Genomic DNA, 9,823 nt, shown 5'->3' with positions numbered 1-9,823 from the left:
CTCTAGATATAAAGGGATAATACCTACTGCAGCTCCGGTTCTAAAGGATGGTACCTACTGCAGTTCTAGATATAATGGATGGTACATACTGCAGCTCTAGATATAAATGATGGTACAAACTGCAGCTCTGGTTCTAAAGGATGGTACCTACTGCAGCTCTAGACAAAGGATGGTACATACTGCAGCTCTGGTTCTAAGGATGGTACATACTGCAGCTCTGTAGTTCTAAAGGATGGTACCCTGCAGCTCTAGATATAAGATGGTACATACTGCAGCTCTAGATATAAAGGATAATACCTGCGGCTCTGGTTCTAAAGGATGGTACATGCTGCAACTCCAGATATAAAGGATGGCTGCAAACTGCAACTCTATATGTACAGGATGGTACATACTGCAGCTCTAGATATAAAGGATGGTACATTCTGCAGCTCTGGTTCTAAAGGATGGTACCTACTGCAGCTCTAGATATAAAGGATGGTACATCCTGCAGCTCTGGTTCTAAGGATGGTACCCTACTGCAGCTCTGGTTCTAAAGGATGGTACCTACTGCGGCTCTAGATATAAAGGATGGTACCTACTGCAGCTCTGGTTCTAAGGATGGTACATACTGCAGATCGGTTCTACAAGATGGTACATACTGCAGCTCTAGATATAAAGGATGGTACCCCTACTGCAGCTCCCGGTTCTAAAGGAGGATGGTACATGCTGCAGCCGATTCTAAAGGATGGTACCTACTGCAGCTCTGGTTCACAAGGATGGGTACATACTACAGCTCTAGATAAAGGATGGTACAAACTGCAGCTCTGGTTCTAAAGGATGGTACATACTGCAGCTCTGGTTCTGGGGATGGTACCTACTGCAGCTCTAGATATAAGGATGGTACATACTGCAGCTCTAGATATAAAGGATAATACCTACCGCAGCTCTGGTTCTAAAGGATGGTACATGCAGCTCAGATATAAAGGATGGTACATACTGCAGCTCTAGATATAAAGGATGGTATACTGCAGCTCTAGATATAAGGATGGTACAAACTGCAACTCTATATGTAAAGGATGGAACAAACTGCGGCTCTATATGTAAGGATGGTTCTACGCTCTGGTTCTAAGGATGGTGCCTACTGGCTCTAGATAAAAGGATGGTACCTACTGCAGCTCCGGTTCTAAAGGATGGTACATACTGCAGCTCGGTTCTAAAGGATGGTATCTTCTGCAGCTCTAGTTCTAAAGGATGGTACATACTGCAGCTCTGGTTCTAAAGGATGGGTACATACTGCAGCTCTATATGTAGTAAGGGATGGTACCTACTGTCTCTCTGGTTCTAAAGGATGGTACCTACTGCGGCTCTAGATATAAAGGATTTTCCGTTGCGACAAAGATCCATCTGCTGGCTGGCCAAGGCCGGAGCTTTCTGAAACGCTGTGTCTCCAGCTCACCTGGCGTACTGTTTTATGGCATACTCTGGGCTACAATTGCCGATTTGACCGGTCTGTCGATGTCACCGCATTTCGGATGACTGCCTCGCCTGTTTCACCAATACTTTGCAGACAGAGTTCAGTGTGTCAAATCGGAGGGCATGCTGTCAGTCCACTGGCAGTCTCTCTGTGGGGAGTGCCACAGGGTTCAATTCTCGGGCCGACTCTTTTCTCTGTATATATCAATGATGTTGCTCTTGCTGCGGGCGATTCCCTGATCCACCTCTCACACAGACGACACCCATTCTATATACTTTTGGCCCGTCATTGGACACTGTGCTATCTAACCTCCAAACGAGCTTCAATGCCATACAGCACTCCTTCCGTGGCCTCCAACTGCTCTTAAGCCGCCGAGTAAAACCAAATGCATGCTTTTCAACGATCGCTGCCTGCACCCATGCCCGACTAGCATCACCACCCTGGATGGTTTCCGACCTTGAATATGTGGACACCTATAAGTACCTAGGTGGCTAGACTGCAAACTCTCCTTCAGACTCACATCAAACATCTCAATCGAAAATCAAATCAGAGAGTCGGCTTTCTATTCAAGCAAAGCCTCCTTCACTCATGCCGCCAACCAAGCTTACCCTAGTAAAACTGACTATCCTACCTATCCTCGACTTCGGCGATGTCATCTACAAAATGGCTTCCAACACTCTACTCAGCAAACTGGATGCAGTCTATCACAGTGCCATCGGTTTTGTATCACTAAAGCACCTTATACCACCCACCACTGCGACTTGTATGCTCTAGTCGGCTGGCACTCAGCGGGTAGTATAACTTTTTCATTATATTTCATTATATCACAACGGTTTGATTTGTCTAATCTTGGCAATTTCTTCTCAGCTAGCTACATAGCCGTCTTTGTATCAAAGATAATTGCGTAATTATCGTATTTAGCGATCCTAACGTAGTCTTCACTAGCCAGCTGGCTAACGTCCACTGATTAGCTGCACTGGAGAAACTATTACACTCAGCTGAGCGACTTGATTAGTTTAGTGTTAGCTAACTACATAGCTGTCTTTGCTGTCTTCGTATCATCGTATCCAAGATAATTGTGTTGTTTAGGTTTAGAGTGTGTAGTCTTAGAGTGATTATCTTAATTTACGAGGTTAGCTAGCCAGCTATTTGTCGTCCTTGCGTAGGTGACTCTGCTAGCTAGCCAACAGCTAGCCAACGCGTCTTCTGTATGAGAACTCAACTACCGGTCGCACTCACAGGTATATCACATTTTCACTTCATTTCATTACAGTACAACGGTTTGATTTGTTTGATCGTAGCTAGCTACTTAGCTAGCTACATAGCACGTCTTTGTATCAAAGATAATTGTGTAGTCTAGAGCGATTTTCTAGGTTCGCTAGCCATCTATTGTCGTTCTTTTAACGCAGCGTAACGTAAACAACACTGCTAGCTAGCCTGCTAGCCCCGAATAACAACACTGCAGAAACTATTACACTCAACGGAGCGACTTGATTAGTGTAGTGTCAACAAACGCACCCACTGCCAGCTGGCCTACTTCAGCAGTACTGTATCATTTTAATCATTTTAGTCAATAAGATTCTTGCTACGTAGCTTAACTTTCTGAACATTCGAGACGTGTAGTCCACTTGTCATTCAATCTCCTTTGCATTAGCGTAGCCTCTTCTGTAGCCTGTCAACTATGTGTCTGTTTATCCCTGTTCTCTCCTCTCTGCACAACCATCAAACGCTCCTCACCCGCGTGGCGCGGCCACCCTGCTCTGGTGGTCCCAGCGCGCACGACCACGTGGAGTTCAGGTCTCCGGTAGCCTCTGGAACTGCCAATCTGCGGTCAACAAGGCAGAGTTCATCTCAGCCTATGCCTCCCCTCAGTCCCTCGACTTCTTGGCACTGACGGAAACATGGATCACCACAGACAACACTGCTACTCCTACTGCTCTCTCTTCGTCCGCCCACGTGTTCTCGCACACCCGAGGCGTCTGGTCAGCGGGGTGGTGGCACCCGGGATCCTCATCTCTCCCAAGTGGTCATTCTCTCTTTCTCCCTTACCCATCTGTCTATCGCCTTCTCCTTTGAAGATTCCATGCTGTCACAGTTACCCCAGCCCTTTCAAGCAACATCCTTATCATTTATCGCCCTCAGGTTCCTTCGGAGAGTTCATCAATGAGCTTGATGCCTTGATAAGCTCCTTTCCTGAGGACGGCTCACCTCTCACAGTTCTGGGCGACTTTAACCTCCCCACGTCTACCTTTGACTCTTTCCTCTCTGCCTCCTTCTTTCCTCCTCTCCTCTTTTGACCTCACCCTCACCTTCCCCCCCCTACTCACAAGGCAGGCAATACGCTCGACCTCATCTTTACTAGATGCTGTTCTTCCACTACCCTCATTGCAACTCCCCTCAAGTCTCCGACCACTGCCTTGTATCCTTTTCCCTCTCGCTCTCTCAACACACTCCCACACTGCCCCTACTCGGATGGTATCGCATCGTCTCAACCTTCGCTCTCTCTCCCCCGCTACTCTCTCCTCTTCCATCCTATCATCTCTTCCCTCCGCTCAAACCTTCTCCCACCTACTCCTGATTCTGCCTCCTCAACCCCTCCTCTCTCCCTCTCTGCATCCCTTGACTCTCTATGTCCCCTATCACTCCAGGCCGGCTGGTCTCCCCTCCCGTCCCGTGGCTCGATGACTCATTGCGAGCTCACAGAACAGGGCTCCGGGCAGCCGAGCGGAAATGGAGGAAAACTCGCCTCCCTGCGGACCTGGCATCCTTTCACTCCCTCCCTCTCTACATTTTTCCTCCTCTGTCTCTGCTGCTAAAGCCACTTTCCTACCACGCTAAATTCCAAGCATCTGCCTCTAACCCTAGGAAGCTCTTTTGCCACCTTCTCCTCCCCTCCTGAATCCTCCGCCCCCCTCCTCCCTCTCTGCAGATGACTTCGTCAACCATTTTGAAAAGAAGGTCGACGACATCCGATCCCTCGTTGCTAAGTCCAAGCGACACCGCTGGTTCTGCTCACCTGCCCTACCCTGTGCCTGACCTCTTTCTCCCCTCTCTCTCCAGATGAAATCTCGCGTCTTTGTGACGTGACGGCCGCCCAACAACCTGCCCGCTTGACCCTATCCCCTCCTCTCTTCTCCAGACCATTTCAGAGACCTTCTCCCTTACCTCCACCTCGCTCATCTTGCCCATCCCTGACCGTTGGCTACGTCCTTCCGTCTTCAAAGAGAGCGAGAGTTGCACCCCTTCTGAAAAAACCTACACTCGATCCCTCCGATGTCAACAATTACAGAATTGCAGTATCCCTTCTTTCTTTTCTCTCCAAAACTCTTGAACGTGCCGTCCTTGGCCAGCTCTCCCGCTATCTCTCTGAATGACCTTCTTGATCCAAATCAGTCAGGTTTCAAGACTAGTCATTCAACTGAGACCGTCTCCTCTGTATCACGGAGGCGCTCCGCACTGCTAAAGCTAACTCTCTCTCCTCTGCTCTCATCCTTCTAGATCTATCGGCTGCCTTCGATACTGTGAACCATCAGATCCTCCTCTCCACCTCTCCGAGTTGGGCATCTCCGGCGCGTCCACGCTGATTGCGTCCCCTACCTGACAGTTAAGCTCCTACCAGGTGGCGTGGCGAGATCTGTCTCCTCACCACGCTCTCACCACTGGTGTCCCCCAGGGCTCTGTTCTTGGCCCTCTCCTATTCTCGCTATACACCAAGTCACTTGGCTCTGTCATACCCTCACATGGTCTCTCTTATCATTGCTATGCAGACGACACACAATTAATCTTCTCTTTCCCCTTCTGATGACCAGGTGGCGAATCGCATCTGCATGTCTGGCAGACATATCAGTGTGGATGACAGATCACCACCTCAAACTGCTGAACCTCGGCAAGACGGAGCTGCTCTTCCTCCCGGGGGAAGGACTGCCCGTTCCATGATCTCACCATCACGGTTGACAACTCCATTGTGTCCTCCTCCCAGAGCGCCAAGAACCTTGGCGTGATCCTGGACAACACCCTGTTGTTCTCAACTAACATCAGGCGGTGGCCCGTTCCTGTAGGTTCATGCTCTACAACATCCGCAGAGTACGACCCTGCCTCACACAGGAAGCGGCGAGGTCTAATCCAGGCACTTGTCATCTCCCGTCTGGATTACTGCAACTCGCTGTTGGCTGGGCTCCTGCCTGTGCCATTAAACCCCTTCAACTCATCCAGAACGCCGCAGCCCGTCTGGTGTTCAACCTTCCCAAGTTCTCTCCCGTCACCCCGCTCCTCCGTTCTCTCCACTGGCTTCCAGTTGAAGCTCGCATCGCTACAAGACCATGGTGCTTGCCTACGGAGCTGTGAGGGGAACGGCACCTCAGTACCTCCAGGCTCTGGATCAGGCCCTACACCCAAACAAGGGCACTGCGTTCATCCACCTCTGGCCTGCTCGCCTCCCTACCACTGAGGAAGTACAGCTCCCGCTCAGCCCAGTCAAAACTGTTCGCTGCCCTGGCCCCCAATGGTGGAACAAACTCCCTCACGACGCCAGGACAGGCGGAGTCAATCACCCACCTTCCGGAGACACCTGAAACCCCACCTCTTTAAGGAATACCTAGGATAGGTTAAGTAATCCCTCTCCACCCCACCCCCCTAAGTTTTAGATGCACTATTGTTAAGTGACTGTCCCACTGGATGTCATAAGGTGAATGCACCAATTTGTAAGTCGCTCTGGATAAGAGCGTCTGCTAAATGACTTAAATGTAAATGTAATGTAATGTAAATATTCGTCGCCAGACCCACTGGCTACAGGTCATCTACAAGTCCATGCTAGGTAAGCTCCGCCTTATCTCAGTTCACTGGTCACGATGGCAACACCCATCCGTAGCACGCGCTTCTCCAGCAGGTGTATCTCACTGATCATCCCTAAAGCCAACACCTCATTTGGCCGCCTTTCGTTCCAGTACTCTACTGCCTGTGACTGGAGCGAACTGCATCGCTGAAGTTGGAACTTTTATCTCCCTCACCAACTGAAACATCAGCTATCGAGGCAGCTAACCGATCGCTGCAGCTGTACATAGTCTATTGGTAAAATAGCCCACCCATTTCCACCTACCTCATCCCCATACTGTTTTTATACTGTTTTTTTATTTATTTACTTTTCTGCTCTTTTGCACACCAATATCTCTACCTGTACATGACCATGTGATCATTTATCACTCAGTGTTAATCTGCAAAATTGTATTATTAAATACCTCCTCATGCCTTTTGCACACATTGTATATAGACTGCCCATTTTTGTTTTCCTACTGTATTTATTGACTTATTGGTGTTTACTCCATGTGTATCTCTGTGTTGTCTGTTCACACTGCTGTGCTTTATTTTGGCCAGGTCGCAGTTGCAAATGAGAACTTGTCCTCAACTAGCCTACCTGGTTAAATAAAGGTGAAATAAAATAAAAAATGTATAAAATAATTCAAGAGCCGTTTTCTCAAAAGTGGGTTACTTGCCATGTTTTGTCATTGATTATCATGCCTTGTCCCTGTTCTTCTCCTTCTATTGGTTTCCCTCTGCTGGTCTTGAATAGGTTCTTTCCCTCTTTCTATCCCTCTCTCTCCCCCTCCCTCTCTCACTCTCCCGCTCTCTCTTCTCTCTATCGTTCCGTTCCCTGCTCCCAGCTGTTCCTATTCCCCCTAATCAATCATTTAGTCTTCCCACACCTGTTCCCGATCCTTTTCCCCTGATTAGAGTCCCTATTTCTCTCCTTGTTATCTGTTTCTGCCCTGTCGGTTCCTTGTCTAGAATTCACCGTGCTGTGTTTGTGTGTCGCCCTGTCGTGTCGTGTTTTCCTCAGATGCGTGGTGGTGAGCAGTGTCTGAGTCTGTTTGGTTCAAGTGCCTTCGAGGCAACCTGCTGTTACCTGCTGTTCAAGATCGAGTCTCCAGTTTGTCCTCGTCATTTCGGTGAAAGTTGTGTTTTTTGATTGTATTTACTTTACTGGATTAAAGACTCTGTTTTCGCCAAGTCGCTTTTAGGTCCTCTTTCACCTGCATGACATTACTAGTTTATCAACTTTCAAAGCACAATTACTTTCCCATTGTTCCTCAACTGTAGTGTAGGATGTACCATTTCTACCTGGACGGTCACGTTTGATAAAAGTAGCTGCCCGACTGAACCAGCATCCCAAGGTGCTTTGAGGAACCTGAACCATCACCTGTTGAGTTTTCTGCATTAGTTGCAGTTCCAAAGACCCCACTACAAAGGGTTTACAACCACTGACAACAAAAACCATCAAACCTATTCAGAAAACAGTCATAATCCCTTCAACAGCCAACAGCAAGGTCTAGCAACATAGAATCATCACTGTGGGTATCAGCCATAATACCATGCCACAGATAACACTCTCTACTGTCATGCAAAGGCTGAATGAAAATTAAGCGACCTCCTTGTAATACAGAAGAACAGGAGATACCCAACCTGAAAGTGATCCCCTAAACTTTTAGGCCATTCATTGCATTTGAGCAAGATCCTTCAAGATCCCTGTCCAACAAAACGTTTTTTAAAACCCAAAACAGAAGTTGACTTTAAACAGCAGTTCAAGTCCGAGAGTAGAAGTAGCTTTGATAATGCAGTAGTAGATTGCGACTCTGAAAACGTTTAAAAGAACAAACACTCAAAGCAAAGAGACCCAGGCACCTACCCTTCCTGATGCTCCCAGTTCTCATGCGTATTTTGTGCTGGTGAAAGACATTTATTGGTCGACTGCCAACTGGCGAAGGCACACTGGCCAGGTTGAGTTTCTGGAGATCAAAATACCCAGTGTTTGGCTGTTTGATGGGAGGACACTTAAGCAAAGAAAGTAAAGAAGGATGACATGTCAGCGCTGTCAAGGAAAGCACCCCACTATCCTGCACACTGAAGGAAGAGAGATTTAGATCTCTGAAGGCGGATATGAGTGGTGTGGCAGTAACAAGAGGAGACATTCAGCAGTGCGCTTGTTTCGCTGGAAGCTGGTGAAGATACCAGAGCTGCACAGATTGTGACTTGCAATCAGGCCAGTTCGAGCAAGATGGCAAAATGAAGCAAGTCTGTGTTTAACCTATCGTCTCTCGATTCTGGTAGCTCAGCAACATTTTGTACGGAGAGACTCATGAGGCAGCTGAAAGTTAAAGGCAGTGAGACTGAAATTCTGCTACACACAATGGGGCAGGAGAGTCCTGCCAAGAGCTTTGAGATATCTGGATTAGAGATTGACAATGTGGAAGGCACCACATTTCATGCATTACCAAAGGACTACACCCAGAGTAAGATCCCAGCGACAAGAGAGAAGATTCCCACTCAGAAAGATCTCAAAAGGTGGCCATACATTAAAGAGGTTCAGTAGAAGGAGATTGATGCCTGACGTTGGACTCCTGATTGGCGTAAATGCTCCAAAGGCAATGGAACCCTGGCAAATCATAAATAGCCAAGGCAACGGACCGTATGCAGTGAAAACAGTCTTTGGACAGGTAATGAACGGTCCTCTTAACACTTGTACCAAGAATCTGGGCGTCCTACGGTGATGGCCAATCGTATCTCAATGGCCGACCTGGGGGGTTCTTCTTGTAAATCAGCACAACCATGAGAGAAAAGCTGCCTGTTGAAAGAGCACTTGGAATCTGATGGAACATTGAAAGAGCACTTGGAATCCGATGGAACATTGAAAGAACACTTGGAATCCGATGGAACATTGAAAGAAATTGGAATCCGATGGAACATTGAAAGAAATTGGAATCCGATGGAACATTGAAAGAAATTGGAATCCGATGGAACATTGAAAGTGATGTGTTTACCTTCAGAGTCACTGTCAAGAACAGACCCCTTACAAGAAGAGGTATTCTCTCAGCTGTCAGCTCTATTTATGATCCAGTAGGTTTCCTCGGCCCGTTTGTATTAAAGGCAAAGCAAATTCTTCAATAGCTCTGCAAACTAAAGTGTGGATGGGATGACAGTCATCCCTGAAGAACACCCTATTTCATGGAAGAGATGGCTCTCAGAGCTGGACCAGCTCTCCAGATTCCAGATAGACAGGTGTATGATGCCTGAGAACTTTGGTCAAGTCAAGACAGCACAGCTGCATCACTTTGAGCTACGCAAGTGAACAAGGATATGGCACGGCAAGCCACAGTGCCTTATGAAAGTATTCGGCCCTCTTGAACTTTGCGACCTTTTGCCACATTTCAGGCTTCAAACATAAAGATATAAAACTGTATTTTTTTTGTGAAGAATCAACAACAAGTGGGACACAATCAATGAAGTGGAATGACATTTATTGGATATTTCAAACTTTTTTAACAAATCAAAATCAAAAACTGAAAAATTGGGCGTGCAGAAATTAATTAATGCGGCAAA

Source organism: Oncorhynchus gorbuscha, linkage group LG03, assembly GCF_021184085.1.
Source record: "Oncorhynchus gorbuscha isolate QuinsamMale2020 ecotype Even-year linkage group LG03, OgorEven_v1.0, whole genome shotgun sequence".
Taxonomy (NCBI): domain Eukaryota; kingdom Metazoa; phylum Chordata; class Actinopteri; order Salmoniformes; family Salmonidae; genus Oncorhynchus; species Oncorhynchus gorbuscha.
This window is presented reverse-complemented; position numbering follows the sequence as displayed.